At 41.4% G+C, this 12,304-nt stretch overlaps 33 non-coding genes across 33 annotated transcripts; all 33 read left to right on the top strand.

Moving 5' to 3' along the window:
* The first annotated feature begins 460 nt into the window (after positions 1 to 460).
* Positions 461 to 533, top strand: TRNAV-AAC (transfer RNA valine (anticodon AAC)). The gene has a single exon. It is a non-coding gene; the product is annotated as a tRNA-Val (tRNA).
* Positions 534 to 619: 86 nt separating this feature from the next.
* On the top strand, positions 620 to 692 carry TRNAV-CAC (transfer RNA valine (anticodon CAC)). The gene has a single exon. It is a non-coding gene; the product is annotated as a tRNA-Val (tRNA).
* Positions 693 to 758: 66 nt separating this feature from the next.
* TRNAV-UAC (transfer RNA valine (anticodon UAC)) lies at positions 759 to 831 on the top strand. The gene has a single exon. It is a non-coding gene; the product is annotated as a tRNA-Val (tRNA).
* A 415-nt stretch (positions 832 to 1,246) lies between these two features.
* On the top strand, positions 1,247 to 1,319 carry TRNAV-AAC (transfer RNA valine (anticodon AAC)). Its single transcript has one exon. It is a non-coding gene; the product is annotated as a tRNA-Val (tRNA).
* Positions 1,320 to 1,405: 86 nt separating this feature from the next.
* TRNAV-CAC (transfer RNA valine (anticodon CAC)) lies at positions 1,406 to 1,478 on the top strand. The gene has a single exon. It is a non-coding gene; the product is annotated as a tRNA-Val (tRNA).
* A 66-nt stretch (positions 1,479 to 1,544) lies between these two features.
* Positions 1,545 to 1,617, top strand: TRNAV-UAC (transfer RNA valine (anticodon UAC)). Its single transcript has one exon. It is a non-coding gene; the product is annotated as a tRNA-Val (tRNA).
* Positions 1,618 to 2,191: 574 nt separating this feature from the next.
* Positions 2,192 to 2,264, top strand: TRNAV-CAC (transfer RNA valine (anticodon CAC)). Its single transcript has one exon. It is a non-coding gene; the product is annotated as a tRNA-Val (tRNA).
* Positions 2,265 to 2,330: 66 nt separating this feature from the next.
* On the top strand, positions 2,331 to 2,403 carry TRNAV-UAC (transfer RNA valine (anticodon UAC)). The gene has a single exon. It is a non-coding gene; the product is annotated as a tRNA-Val (tRNA).
* A 416-nt stretch (positions 2,404 to 2,819) lies between these two features.
* TRNAV-AAC (transfer RNA valine (anticodon AAC)) lies at positions 2,820 to 2,892 on the top strand. The gene has a single exon. It is a non-coding gene; the product is annotated as a tRNA-Val (tRNA).
* An 872-nt stretch (positions 2,893 to 3,764) lies between these two features.
* On the top strand, positions 3,765 to 3,837 carry TRNAV-CAC (transfer RNA valine (anticodon CAC)). The gene has a single exon. It is a non-coding gene; the product is annotated as a tRNA-Val (tRNA).
* Positions 3,838 to 3,903: 66 nt separating this feature from the next.
* TRNAV-UAC (transfer RNA valine (anticodon UAC)) lies at positions 3,904 to 3,976 on the top strand. Its single transcript has one exon. It is a non-coding gene; the product is annotated as a tRNA-Val (tRNA).
* Positions 3,977 to 4,391: 415 nt separating this feature from the next.
* TRNAV-AAC (transfer RNA valine (anticodon AAC)) lies at positions 4,392 to 4,464 on the top strand. Its single transcript has one exon. It is a non-coding gene; the product is annotated as a tRNA-Val (tRNA).
* Positions 4,465 to 4,550: 86 nt separating this feature from the next.
* Positions 4,551 to 4,623, top strand: TRNAV-CAC (transfer RNA valine (anticodon CAC)). The gene has a single exon. It is a non-coding gene; the product is annotated as a tRNA-Val (tRNA).
* Positions 4,624 to 4,689: 66 nt separating this feature from the next.
* On the top strand, positions 4,690 to 4,762 carry TRNAV-UAC (transfer RNA valine (anticodon UAC)). Its single transcript has one exon. It is a non-coding gene; the product is annotated as a tRNA-Val (tRNA).
* Positions 4,763 to 5,477: 715 nt separating this feature from the next.
* TRNAV-UAC (transfer RNA valine (anticodon UAC)) lies at positions 5,478 to 5,550 on the top strand. The gene has a single exon. It is a non-coding gene; the product is annotated as a tRNA-Val (tRNA).
* A 415-nt stretch (positions 5,551 to 5,965) lies between these two features.
* Positions 5,966 to 6,038, top strand: TRNAV-AAC (transfer RNA valine (anticodon AAC)). Its single transcript has one exon. It is a non-coding gene; the product is annotated as a tRNA-Val (tRNA).
* Positions 6,039 to 6,124: 86 nt separating this feature from the next.
* On the top strand, positions 6,125 to 6,197 carry TRNAV-CAC (transfer RNA valine (anticodon CAC)). The gene has a single exon. It is a non-coding gene; the product is annotated as a tRNA-Val (tRNA).
* Positions 6,198 to 6,263: 66 nt separating this feature from the next.
* On the top strand, positions 6,264 to 6,336 carry TRNAV-UAC (transfer RNA valine (anticodon UAC)). The gene has a single exon. It is a non-coding gene; the product is annotated as a tRNA-Val (tRNA).
* A 415-nt stretch (positions 6,337 to 6,751) lies between these two features.
* Positions 6,752 to 6,824, top strand: TRNAV-AAC (transfer RNA valine (anticodon AAC)). The gene has a single exon. It is a non-coding gene; the product is annotated as a tRNA-Val (tRNA).
* Positions 6,825 to 7,049: 225 nt separating this feature from the next.
* TRNAV-UAC (transfer RNA valine (anticodon UAC)) lies at positions 7,050 to 7,122 on the top strand. Its single transcript has one exon. It is a non-coding gene; the product is annotated as a tRNA-Val (tRNA).
* A 574-nt stretch (positions 7,123 to 7,696) lies between these two features.
* On the top strand, positions 7,697 to 7,769 carry TRNAV-CAC (transfer RNA valine (anticodon CAC)). The gene has a single exon. It is a non-coding gene; the product is annotated as a tRNA-Val (tRNA).
* Positions 7,770 to 7,835: 66 nt separating this feature from the next.
* On the top strand, positions 7,836 to 7,908 carry TRNAV-UAC (transfer RNA valine (anticodon UAC)). The gene has a single exon. It is a non-coding gene; the product is annotated as a tRNA-Val (tRNA).
* Positions 7,909 to 8,459: 551 nt separating this feature from the next.
* On the top strand, positions 8,460 to 8,532 carry TRNAV-CAC (transfer RNA valine (anticodon CAC)). Its single transcript has one exon. It is a non-coding gene; the product is annotated as a tRNA-Val (tRNA).
* A 554-nt stretch (positions 8,533 to 9,086) lies between these two features.
* On the top strand, positions 9,087 to 9,159 carry TRNAV-AAC (transfer RNA valine (anticodon AAC)). The gene has a single exon. It is a non-coding gene; the product is annotated as a tRNA-Val (tRNA).
* An 86-nt stretch (positions 9,160 to 9,245) lies between these two features.
* TRNAV-CAC (transfer RNA valine (anticodon CAC)) lies at positions 9,246 to 9,318 on the top strand. Its single transcript has one exon. It is a non-coding gene; the product is annotated as a tRNA-Val (tRNA).
* A 66-nt stretch (positions 9,319 to 9,384) lies between these two features.
* TRNAV-UAC (transfer RNA valine (anticodon UAC)) lies at positions 9,385 to 9,457 on the top strand. The gene has a single exon. It is a non-coding gene; the product is annotated as a tRNA-Val (tRNA).
* A 415-nt stretch (positions 9,458 to 9,872) lies between these two features.
* Positions 9,873 to 9,945, top strand: TRNAV-AAC (transfer RNA valine (anticodon AAC)). Its single transcript has one exon. It is a non-coding gene; the product is annotated as a tRNA-Val (tRNA).
* Positions 9,946 to 10,031: 86 nt separating this feature from the next.
* Positions 10,032 to 10,104, top strand: TRNAV-CAC (transfer RNA valine (anticodon CAC)). The gene has a single exon. It is a non-coding gene; the product is annotated as a tRNA-Val (tRNA).
* Positions 10,105 to 10,170: 66 nt separating this feature from the next.
* Positions 10,171 to 10,243, top strand: TRNAV-UAC (transfer RNA valine (anticodon UAC)). The gene has a single exon. It is a non-coding gene; the product is annotated as a tRNA-Val (tRNA).
* Positions 10,244 to 10,956: 713 nt separating this feature from the next.
* Positions 10,957 to 11,029, top strand: TRNAV-UAC (transfer RNA valine (anticodon UAC)). Its single transcript has one exon. It is a non-coding gene; the product is annotated as a tRNA-Val (tRNA).
* A 415-nt stretch (positions 11,030 to 11,444) lies between these two features.
* TRNAV-AAC (transfer RNA valine (anticodon AAC)) lies at positions 11,445 to 11,517 on the top strand. Its single transcript has one exon. It is a non-coding gene; the product is annotated as a tRNA-Val (tRNA).
* Positions 11,518 to 11,742: 225 nt separating this feature from the next.
* Positions 11,743 to 11,815, top strand: TRNAV-UAC (transfer RNA valine (anticodon UAC)). The gene has a single exon. It is a non-coding gene; the product is annotated as a tRNA-Val (tRNA).
* A 415-nt stretch (positions 11,816 to 12,230) lies between these two features.
* On the top strand, positions 12,231 to 12,303 carry TRNAV-AAC (transfer RNA valine (anticodon AAC)). Its single transcript has one exon. It is a non-coding gene; the product is annotated as a tRNA-Val (tRNA).
* Position 12,304: the final 1 nt, after the last annotated feature.

Here is a 12,304-nt window from a genome sequence, read left to right as displayed (position 1 = left end):
CGCTTTACACGCGAAATGTCTCCGGTTCGATCCCGGGCAGAAGCATGCGGTTTCTCTTTATTTTGATCACAAGTGTCTATTGTTGGTGTAATCAGCATCATTTTGACCCCTTTGCTTGTTTCTACATGCGTTTGCTTTTGTCTAGAGTGTGTGTTTTTGACAGTGTATAAGTTTTTCTAGTTCAAGTAACACCTGATAGGATCAAGGTGCGAAACCAGGCATCTACTTGCTTTTTCTCTTTCTTTTTGGCTTTTGGACAAAGGCATGCGATTGCTTTTTGCAAAATGGTTTTGTTTGCATGTTTTTTCTCTTTTTCACTAGCCTGACAAAAGAAAGGTTCCTTGGTTGGAAAGTGCACTTTGTCCTGTGTTCAGACATAGAGGAAGACCTGTTGAGTTTGGCTGGATCATTTTTTTCAATTTCATTTCGGTATGTTTGAACAGTTTGAGCTGTGCATGGAGTTTCTGTAGTGTAGTGGTTATCACGTTCGCCTAACACGCGAAAGGTCCCCAGTTCGAAACTGGGCAGAAACATGCCATTATTCTTTGTTAACAAAGCTATTGACTTTCAGTTCTTGATCTCGATTGCTTGTCATGAGCCCAGTAATGTCTTTTATCTAGTTTCTGTAGTGTAGTGGTTATCACGTTCGCCTCACACGCGAAAGGTCCCCAGTTCGAAACTGGGCAGAAACAATGCGTTTTGACTTTCAATCCTTGATCTTTATTCCTTGCCTTGACCAATGCAACTTTTTTCGCTCCGTTTCTGTAGTGTAGTGGTTATCACGTTCGCTTTACACGCGAAAGGTCTCCGGTTCGATCCCGGGCAGAAGCATGCGGTTTCTCTTTATTTTGATCACAAGTGTCTATTGTTGGTGTAATCAGCATCATTTTGACCCCTTTGCTTGTTTCTACATGCGTTTGCTTTTGTCTAGAGTGTGTTTTTTTGACAGTGTATAAGTTTTTCTAGTTCAAGTAACACCTGATAGGATCAAGGTGCGAAACCAGGCATCTACTTGCTTTTTCTCTTTCTTTTTGGCTTTTGGACAAAGGCATGCGATTGCTTTTTGCAAAATGGTTTTGTTTGCATGTTTTTTCTCTTTTTCACTAGCCTGACAAAAGAAAGGTTCCTTGGTTGGAAAGTGCACTTTGTCCTGTGTTCAGACATAGAGGAAGACCTGTTGAGTTTGGCTGGATCATTTTTTTCAATTTCATTTCGGTATGTTTGAACAGTTTGAGCTGTGCATGGAGTTTCTGTAGTGTAGTGGTTATCACGTTCGCCTAACACGCGAAAGGTCCCCAGTTCGAAACTGGGCAGAAACATGCCATTATTCTTTGTTAACAAAGCTATTGACTTTCAGTTCTTGATCTCGATTGCTTGTCATGAGCCCAGTAATGTCTTTTATCTAGTTTCTGTAGTGTAGTGGTTATCACGTTCGCCTCACACGCGAAAGGTCCCCAGTTCGAAACTGGGCAGAAACAATGCGTTTTGACTTTCAATCCTTGATCTTTATTCCTTGCCTTGACCACAGCAACTTTTTTCGCTCCGTTTCTGTAGTGTAGTGGTTATCACGTTCGCTTTACACGCGAAAGGTCTCCGGTTCGATCCCGGGCAGAAGCATGCGGTTTCTCTTTATTTTGATCACAAGTGTCTATTGTTGGTGTAATCAGCATCATTTTGACCCCTTTGCTTGTTTCTACATGCGTTTGCTTTTGTCTAGAGTGTGTGTTTTTGACAGTGTATAAGTTTTTCTAGTTCAAGTAACACCTGATAGGATCAAGGTGCGAAACCAGGCATCTACTTGCTTTTTCTCTTTCTTTTTGGCTTTTGGACAAAGGCATGCGATTGCTTTTTGCAAAATGGTTTTGTTTGCATGTTTTTTCTCTTTTTCACTAGCCTGACAAAAGAAAGGTTCCTTGGTTGGAAAGTGCACTTTGTCCTGTGTTCAGACATAGAGGAAGACCTGTTGAGTTTGGCTGGATCATTTTTTTCAATTTCATTTCGGTATGTTTGAACAGTTTGAGCTGTGCATGGAGTTTCTGTAGTGTAGTGGTTATCACGTTCGCCTAACACGCGAAAGGTCACCAGTTCGAAACTGGGCAGAAACATGCCATTATTCTTTGTTAACAAAGCTATTGACTTTCAGTTCTTGATCTCGATTGCTTGTCATGAGCCCAGTAATGTCTTTTATCTAGTTTCTGTAGTGTAGTGGTTATCACGTTCGCCTCACACGCGAAAGGTCCCCAGTTCGAAACTGGGCAGAAACAATGCGTTTTGACTTTCAATCCTTGATCTTTATTCCTTGCCTTGACCACAGCAACTTTTTTCGCTCCGTTTCTGTAGTGTAGTGGTTATCACGTTCGCTTTACACGCGAAAGGTCTCCGGTTCGATCCCGGGCAGAAGCATGCGGTTTCTCTTTATTTTGATCACAAGTGTCTATTGTTGGTGTAATCAGCATCATTTTGACCCCTTTGCTTGTTTCTACATGCGTTTGCTTTTGTCTAGAGTGTGTGTCTTTGACAGTGTATAAGTTTTTCTAGTTCAAGTAACACCTGATAGGATCAAGGTGCGAAACCAGGCATCTACTTGCTTTTTCTCTTTCTTTTTGGCTTTTGGACAAAGGCATGCGATTGCTTTTTGCAAAATGGTTTTGTTTGCATGTTTTTTTCTCTTTTTCACTAGCCTGACAAAAGAAAGGTTCCTTGGTTGGAAAGTGCACTTTGTCCTGTGTTCAGACATAGAGGAAGACCTGTTGAGTTTGGCTGGATCATTTTTTTCAATTTCATTTCGGTATGTTTGAACAGTTTGAGCTGTGCATGGAGTTTCTGTAGTGTAGTGGTTATCACGTTCGCCTAACACGCGAAAGGTCCCCAGTTCGAAACTGGGCAGAAACATGCCATTATTCTTTGTTAACAAAGCTATTGACTTTCAGTTCTTGATCTCGATTGCTTGTCATGAGCCCAGTAATGTCTTTTATCTAGTTTCTGTAGTGTAGTGGTTATCATGTTCGCCTCACACGCGAAAGGTCCCCAGTTCGAAACTGGGCAGAAACAATGCGTTTTGACTTTCAATCCTTGATCTTTATTCCTTGCCTTGACCACAGCAACTTTTTTCGCTCCGTTTCTGTAGTTTAGTGGTTATCACGTTCGCTTTACACGCGAAATGTCTCCGGTTCGATCCCGGGCAGAAGCATGCGGTTTCTCTTTATTTTGATCACAAGTGTCTATTGTTGGTGTAATCAGCATCATTTTGACCCCTTTGCTTGTTTCTACATGCGTTTGCTTTTGTCTAGAGTGTGTGTTTTTGACAGTGTATAAGTTTTTCTAGTTCAAGTAACACCTGATAGGATCAAGGTGCGAAACCAGGCATCTACTTGCTTTTTCTCTTTCTTTTTGGCTTTTGGACAAAGGCATGCGATTGCTTTTTGCAAAATGGTTTTGTTTGCATGTTTTTTCTCTTTTTCACTAGCCTGACAAAAGAAAGGTTCCTTGGTTGGAAAGTGCACTTTGTCCTGTGTTCAGACATAGAGGAAGACCTGTTGAGTTTGGCTGGATCATTTTTTTCAATTTCATTTCGGTATGTTTGAACAGTTTGAGCTGTGCATGGAGTTTCTGTAGTGTAGTGGTTATCACGTTCACCTAACACGCGAAAGGTCCCCAGTTCGAAACTGGGCAGAAACATGCCATTATTCTTTGTTAACAAAGCTATTGACTTTCAGTTCTTGATCTCGATTGCTTGTCATGAGCCCAGTAATGTCTTTTATCTAGTTTCTGTAGTGTAGTGGTTATCACGTTCGCCTCACACGCGAAAGGTCCCCAGTTCGAAACTGGGCAGAAACAATGTGTTTTGACTTTCAATCCTTGATCTTTATTCCTTGCCTTGACCACAGCAACTTTTTTCGCTCCGTTTCTGTAGTGTAGTGGTTATCACGTTCGCTTTACACGCGAAAGGTCTCCGGTTCGATCCCGGGCAGAAGCATGCGGTTTCTCTTTATTTTGATCACAAGTGTCTATTGTTGGTGTAATCAGCATCATTTTGACCCCTTTGCTTGTTTCTACATGCGTTTGCTTTTGTCTAGAGTGTGTTTTTTTGACAGTGTATAAGTTTTTCTAGTTCAAGTAACACCTGATAGGATCAAGGTGCGAAACCAGGCATCTACTTGCTTTTTCTCTTTCTTTTTGGCTTTTGGACAAAGGCATGCGATTGCTTTTTGCAAAATGGTTTTGTTTGCATGTTTTTTCTCTTTTTCACTAGCCTGACAAAAGAAAGGTTCCTTGGTTGGAAAGTGCACTTTGTCCTGTGTTCAGACATAGAGGAAGACCTGTTGAGTTTGGCTGGATCATTTTTTTCAATTTCATTTCGGTATGTTTGAACAGTTTGAGCTGTGCATGGAGTTTCTGTAGTGTAGTGGTTATCACGTTCGCCTAACACGCGAAAGGTCCCCAGTTCGAAACTGGGCAGAAACATGCCATTATTCTTTGTTAACAAAGCTATTGACTTTCAGTTCTTGATCTCGATTGCTTGTCATGAGCCCAGTAATGTCTTTTATCTAGTTTCTGTAGTGTAGTGGTTATCACGTTCGCCTCACACGCGAAAGGTCCCCAGTTCGAAACTGGGCAGAAACAATGCGTTTTGACTTTCAATCCTTGATCTTTATTCCTTGCCTTGACCACAGCAACTTTTTTCGCTCCGTTTCTGTAGTGTAGTGGTTATCACGTTCGCTTTACACGCGAAAGGTCTCCGGTTCGATCCCGGGCAGAAGCATGCGGTTTCTCTTTATTTTGATCACAAGTGTCTATTGTTGGTGTAATCAGCATCATTTTGACCCCTTTGCTTGTTTCTACATGCGTTTGCTTTTGTCTAGAGTGTGTGTTTTTGACAGTGTATAAGTTTTTCTAGTTCAAGTAACACCTGATAGGATCAAGGTGCGAAACCAGGCATCTACTTGCTTTTTCTCTTTCTTTTTGGCTTTTGGACAAAGGCATGCAATTGCTTTTTGCAAAATGGTTTTGTTTGCATGTTTTTTCTCTTTTTCACTAGCCTGACAAAAGAAAGGTTCCTTGGTTGGAAAGTGCACTTTGTCCTGTGTTCAGACATAGAGGAAGACCTGTTGAGTTTGGCTGGATCATTTTTTTCAATTTCATTTCGGTATGTTTGAACAGTTTGAGCTGTGCATGGAGTTTCTGTAGTGTAGTGGTTATCACGTTCGCCTAACACGTGAAAGGTCCCCAGTTCGAAACTGGGCAGAAACATGCCATTATTCTTTGTTAACAAAGCTATTGACTTTCAGTTCTTGATCTCGATTGCTTGTCATGAGCCCAGTAATGTCTTTTATCTAGTTTCTGTAGTGTAGTGGTTATCACACGTTCGCCTCACACGCGAAAGGTCCCCAGTTCGAAACTGGGCAGAAACAATGCGTTTTGACTTTCAATCCTTGATCTTTATTCCTTGCCTTGACCACAGCAACCTTTTTCGCTCCGTTTCTGTAGTGTAGTGGTTATCACGTTCGCTTTACACGCGAAAGGTCTCCGGTTCGATCCCGGGCAGAAGCATGCGGTTTCTCTTTATTTTGATCACAAGTGTCTATTGTTGGTGTAATCAGCATCATTTTGACCCCTTTGCTTGTTTCTACATGCGTTTGCTTTTGTCTAGAGTGTGTGTTTTTGACAGTGTATAAGTTTTTCTAGTTCAAGTAACACCTGATAGGATCAAGGTGCGAAACCAGGCATCTACTTGCTTTTTCTCTTTCTTTTTGGCTTTTGGACAAAGGCATGCGATTGCTTTTTGCAAAATGGTTTTGTTTGCATGTTTTTTCTCTTTTTCACTAGCCTGACAAAAGAAAGGTTCCTTGGTTGGAAAGTGCACTTTGTCCTGTGTTCAGACATAGAGGAAGACCTGTTGAGTTTGGCTGGATCATTTTTTTCAATTTCATTTCGGTATGTTTGAACAGTTTGAGCTGTGCATGGAGTTTCTGTAGTGTAGTGGTTATCACGTTCGCCTAACACGCGAAAGGTCCCCAGTTCGAAACTGGGCAGAAACATGCCATTATTCTTTGTTAACAAAGCTATTGACTTTCAGTTCTTGATCTCGATTGCTTGTCATGAGCCCAGTAATGTCTTTTATCTAGTTTCTGTAGTGTAGTGGTTATCACGTTCGCCTCACACGCGAAAGGTCCCCAGTTCGAAACTGGGCAGAAACAATGCGTTTTGACTTTCAATCCTTGATCTTTATTCCTTGCCTTGACCACAGCAACTTTTTTCGCTCCGTTTCTGTAGTGTAGTGGTTATCACGTTCGCTTTACACGCGAAAGGTCTCCGGTTCGATCCCGGGCAGAAGCATGCGGTTTCTCTTTATTTTGATCACAAGTGTCTATTGTTGGTGTAATCAGCATCATTTTGACCCCTTTGCTTGTTTCTACATGCGTTTGCTTTTGTCTAGAGTGTGTGTTTTTGACAGTGTATAAGTTTTTCTAGTTCAAGTAACACCTGATAGGATCAAGGTGCGAAACCAGGCATCTACTTGCTTTTTCTCTTTCTTTTTGGCTTTTGGACAAAGGCATGCGATTGCTTTTTGCAAAATGGTTTTGTTTGCATGTTTTTTCTCTTTTTCACTAGCCTGACAAAAGAAAGGTTCCTTGGTTGGAAAGTGCACTTTGTCCTGTGTTCAGACATAGAGGAAGACCTGTTGAGTTTGGCTGGATCATTTTTTTCAATTTCATTTCGGTATGTTTGAACAGTTTGAGCTGTGCATGGAGTTTCTGTAGTGTAGTGGTTATCACGTTCGCCTAACACGCGAAAGGTCCCCAGTTCGAAACTGGGCAGAAACATGCCATTATTCATTGTTAACAAAGCTATTGACTTTCAGTTCTTGATCTCGATTGCTTGTCATGAGCCCAGTAATGTCTTTTATCTAGTTTCTGTAGTGTAGTGGTTATCATGTTCGCCTCACACGCGAAAGGTCCCCAGTTCGAAACTGGGCAGAAACAATGCGTTTTGACTTTCAATCCTTGATCTTTATTCCTTGCCTTGACCACAGCAACTTTTTTCGCTCCGTTTCTGTAGTGTAGTGGTTATCACGTTCGCTTTACACGCGAAATGTCTCCGGTTCGATCCCGGGCAGAAGCATGCGGTTTCTCTTTGTTTTGATCACAAGTGTCTATTGTTGGTGTAATCAGCATCATTTTGACCCCTTTGCTTGTTTCTACATGCGTTTGCTTTTGTCTAGAGTGTGTGTTTTTGACAGTGTATAAGTTTTTCTAGTTCAAGTAACACCTGATACGATCAAGGTGCGAAACCAGGCATCTACTTGCTTTTTCTCTTTCTTTTTGGCTTTTGGACAAAGGCATGCGATTGCTTTTTGCAAAATGGTTTTGTTTGCATGTTTTTTCTCTTTTTCACTAGCCTGACAAAAGAAAGGTTCCTTGGTTGGAAAGTGCACTTTGTCCTGTGTTCAGACATAGAGGAAGACCTGTTGAGTTTGGCTGGATCATTTTTTTCAATTTCATTTTGGTATGTTTGAACAGTTTGAGCTGTGCATGGAGTTTCTGTAGTGTAGTGGTTATCACGTTCGCCTAACACGTGAAAGGTCCCCAGTTCGAAACTGGGCAGAAACATGCCATTATTCTTTGTTAACAAAGCTATTGACTTTCAGTTCTTGATCTCGATTGCTTGTCATGAGCCCAGTAATGTCTTTTATCTAGTTTCTGTAGTGTAGTGGTTATCACGTTCGCCTCACACGCGAAAGGTCCCCAGTTCGAAACTGGGCAGAAACAATGCGTTTTGACTTTCAATCCTTGATCTTTATTCCTTGCCTTGACCACAGCAACTTTTTTCGCTCCGTTTCTGTAGTGTAGTGGTTATCACGTTCGCTTTACACGCGAAAGGTCTCCGGTTCGATCCCGGGCAGAAGCATGCGGTTTCTCTTTATTTTGATCACAAGTGTCTATTGTTGGTGTAATCAGCATCATTTTGACCCCTTTGCTTGTTTCTACATGCGTTTGCTTTTGTCTAGAGTGTGTGTTTTTGACAGTGTATAAGTTTTTCTAGTTCAAGTAACACCTGATAGGATCAAGGTGCGAAACCAGGCATCTACTTGCTTTTTCTCTTTCTTTTTGGCTTTTGGACAAAGGCATGCGATTGCTTTTTGCAAAATGGTTTTGTTTGCATGTTTTTTCTCTTTTTCACTAGCCTGACAAAAGAAAGGTTCCTTGGTTGGAAAGTGCACTTTGTCCTGTGTTCAGACATAGAGGAAGACCTGTTGAGTTTGGCTGGATCATTTTTTTCAATTTCATTTCGGTATGTTTGAACAGTTTGAGCTGTGCATGGAGTTTCTGTAGTGTAGTGGTTATCACGTTCGCCTAACACGTGAAAGAAACATGCCATTATTCTTTGTTAACAAAGCTATTGACTTTCAGTTCTTGATCTCGATTGCTTGTCATGAGCCCAGTAATGTCTTTTATCTAGTTTCTGTAGTGTAGTGGTTATCACGTTCGCCTCACACGCGAAAGGTCCCCAGTTCGAAACTGGGCAGAAACAATGCGTTTTGACTTTCAATCCTTGATCTTTATTCCTTGCCTTGACCACAGCAACTTTTTTTGCTCCGTTTCTGTAGTGTAGTGGTTATCACGTTTGCTTTACATGCGAAAGGTCTCCGGTTCGATCCCGGGCAGAAGCATGCGGTTTCTCTTTATTTTGATCACAAGTGTCTATTGTTGGTGTAATCAGCATCATTTTGACCCCTTTGCTTGTTTCTACATGCGTTTGCTTTTGTCTAGAGTGTGTGTTTTTGACAGTGTATAAGTTTTTCTAGTTCAAGTAACACCTGATAGGATCAAGGTGCGAAACCAGGCATCTACTTGCTTTTTCTCTTTCTTTTTGGCTTTTGGACAAAGGCATGCGATTGCTTTTTGCAAAATGGTTTTGTTTGCATGTTTTTTCTCTTTTTCACTAGCCTGACAAAAGAAAGGTTCCTTGGTTGGAAAGTGCACTTTGTCCTGTGTTCAGACATAGAGGAAGACCTGTTGAGTTTGGCTGGATCATTTTTTTCAATTTCATTTCGGTATGTTTGAACAGTTTGAGCTGTGCATGGAGTTTCTGTAGTGTAGTGGTTATCACGTTCGCCTAACACGCGAAAGGTCCCCAGTTCGAAACTGGGCAGAAACATGCCATTATTCTTTGTTAACAAAGCTATTGACTTTCAGTTCTTGATCTCGATTGCTTGTCATGAGCCCAGTAATGTCTTTTATCTAGTTTCTGTAGTGTAGTGGTTATCACGTTCGCCTCACACGCGAAAGGTCCCCAGTTCGAAACTGGGCAGAAACAATGCGTTTTGACTTTCAATCCTTGATCTTTATTCCTTGCCTTGACCACAGCAACTTTTTTTGCTCCGTTTCTGTAGTGTAGTGGTTATCACGTTCGCTTTACACGCGAAAGGTCTCCGGTTCGATCCCGGGCAGAAGCATGCGGTTTCTCTTTATTTTGATCACAAGTGTCTATTGTTGGTGTAATCAGCATCATTTTGACCCCTTTGCTTGTTTCTACATGCGTTTGCTTTTGTCTAGAGTGTGTGTTTTTGACAGTGTATAAGTTTTTCTAGTTCAAGTAACACCTGATAGGATCAAGGTGCGAAACCAGGCATCTACTTGCTTTTTCTCTTTCTTTTTGGCTTTTGGACAAAGGCATGCGATTGCTTTTTGCAAAATGGTTTTGTTTGCATGTTTTTTCTCTTTTTCACTAGCCTGACAAAAGAAAGGTTCCTTGGTTGGAAAGTGCACTTTGTCCTGTGTTCAGACATAGAGGAAGACCTGTTGAGTTTGGCTGGATCATTTTTTTCAATTTCATTTCGGTATGTTTGAACAGTTTGAGCTGTGCATGGAGTTTCTGTAGTGTAGTGGTTATCACGTTCGCCTAACACGCGAAAGGTCCCCAGTTCGAAACTGGGCAGAAACATGCCATTATTCTTTGTTAACAAAGCTATTGACTTTCAGTTCTTGATCTCGATTGCTTGTCATGAGCCCAGTAATGTCTTTTATCTAGTTTCTGTAGTGTAGTGGTTATCACGTTCGCCTCACACGCGAAAGGTCCCCAGTTCGAAACTGGGCAGAAACAATGCGTTTTGACTTTCAATCCTTGATCTTTATTCCTTGCCTTGACCACAGCAACCTTTTTTGCTCCGTTTCTGTAGTGTAGTGGTTATCACGTTCGCTTTACACGCGAAAGGTCTCCGGTTCGATCCCGGGCAGAAGCATGCGGTTTCTCTTCATTTTGATCACTAGTGTCTATTGTTGGTGTAATCAGCATCATTTTGACCCCTTTGCTTGTTTCTACATGCGTTTGCTTTTGTCAAGAGTGTGTGTTTTTGACAGTGTATAAGTTTTTCTAGTTCAAGTAACACCTGATAGGATCAAGGTGCGAAACCAGGCATCTACTTGCTTTTTCTCTTTCTTTTTGGCTTTTGGACAAAGGCATGCGATTGCTTTTTGCAAAATGGTTTTGTTTGCATGTTTTTTCTCTTTTTCACTAGCCTGACAAAAGAAAGGTTCCTTGGTTGGAAAGTGCACTTTGTCCTGTGTTCAGACATAGAGGAAGACCTGTTGAGTTTTGCTGGATCATTTTTTTCAATTTCATTTCGGTATGTTTGAACAGTTTGAGCTGTGCATGGAGTTTCTGTAGTGTAGTGGTTATCACGTTCGCCTAACACGCGAAAGGTCCCCAGTTTGAAACTGGGCAGAAACATGCCATTATTCTTTGTTAACAAAGCTATTGACTTTCAGTTCTTGATGTCGATTGCTTGTCATGAGCCCAGTAATGTCTTTTATCTAGTTTCTGTAGTGTAGTGGTTATCACGTTTGCCTCACACGCGAAAGGTCCCCAGTTCGAAACTGGGCAGAAACAATGCGTTTTGACTTTCAATCCTTGATCTTTATTCCTTGCCTTGACCACAGCAACTTTTTTCGCTCCGTTTCTGTAGTGTAGTGGTTATCACGTTCGCTTTACACGCGAAAGGTCTCCGGTTCGATCCCGGGCAGAAGCATGCGGTTTCTCTTTATTTTGATCACAAGTGTCTATTGTTGGTGTAATCAGCATCATTTTGACCCCTTTGCTTGTTTCTACATGCGTTTGCTTTTGTCTAGAGTGTGTGTTTTTGACAGTGTATAAGTTTTTCTAGTTCAAGTAACACCTGATAGGATCAAGGTGCGAAACCAGGCATCTACTTGCTTTTTCTCTTTCTTTTTGGCTTTTGGACAAAGGCATGCCATTGCTTTTTGCAAAATGGTTTTGTTTGCATGTTTTTTCTCTTTTTCACTAGCCTGACAAAAGAAAGGTTCCTTGGTTGGAAAGTGCACTTTGTCCTGTGTTCAGACATAGAGGAAGACCTGTTGAGTTTGGCTGGATCATTTTTTTCAATTTCATTTCGGTATGTTTGAACAGTTTGAGCTGTGCATGGAGTTTCTGTAGTGTAGTGGTTATCACGTTCGCCTAACACGCGAAAGGTCCCCAGTTCGAAACTGGGCAGAAACATGCCATTATTCTTTGTTAACAAAGCTATTGATTTTCAGTTCTTGATCTCGATTGCTTGTCATGAGCCCAGTAATGTCTTTTATCTAGTTTCTGTAGTGTAGTGGTTATCATGTTCGCCTCACACGCGAAAGGTCCCCAGTTCGAAACTGGGCAGAAACAATGCGTTTTGACTTTCAATCCTTGATCTTTATTCCTTGCCTTGACCACAGCAACTTTTTTCGCTCCGTTTCTGTAGTGTAGTGGTTATCACGTTCGCTTTACACGCGAAAGGTCTCCGGTTCGATCCCGGGCAGAAGCATGCGGTTTCTCTTTATTTTGATCACAAGTGTCTATTGTTGGTGTAATCAGCATCATTTTGACCCCTTTGCTTGTTTCTACATGCGTTTGCTTTTGTCTAGAGTGTGTGTTTTTGACAGTGTATAAGTTTTTCTAGTTCAAGTAACACCTGATAGGATCAAGGTGCGAAACCAGGCATCTACTTGCTTTTTCTCTTTCTTTTTGGCTTTTGGACAAAGGCATGCCATTGCTTTTTGCAAAATGGTTTTGTTTGCATGTTTTTTCTCTTTTTCACTAGCCTGACAAAAGAAAGGTTCCTTGGTTGGAAAGTGCACTTTGTCCTGTGTTCAGACATAGAGGAAGACCTGTTGAGTTTGGCTGGATCATTTTTTTCAATTTCATTTCGGTATGTTTGAACAGTTTGAGCTGTGCATGGAGTTTCTGTAGTGTAGTGGTTATCACGTTCGCCTAACACGCGAAAGGTCCCCAGTTCGAAACTGGGCAGAAACAT

The sequence above is a fragment of the Ranitomeya variabilis genome, chromosome 2 (genome assembly GCF_051348905.1).
Source record: "Ranitomeya variabilis isolate aRanVar5 chromosome 2, aRanVar5.hap1, whole genome shotgun sequence".
Classification (NCBI taxonomy): Eukaryota; Metazoa; Chordata; class Amphibia; order Anura; family Dendrobatidae; genus Ranitomeya; species Ranitomeya variabilis.
The sequence above is the reverse complement of the archived record's forward strand: the minus strand, read 5'-3'. Positions and strand labels throughout refer to the sequence as shown.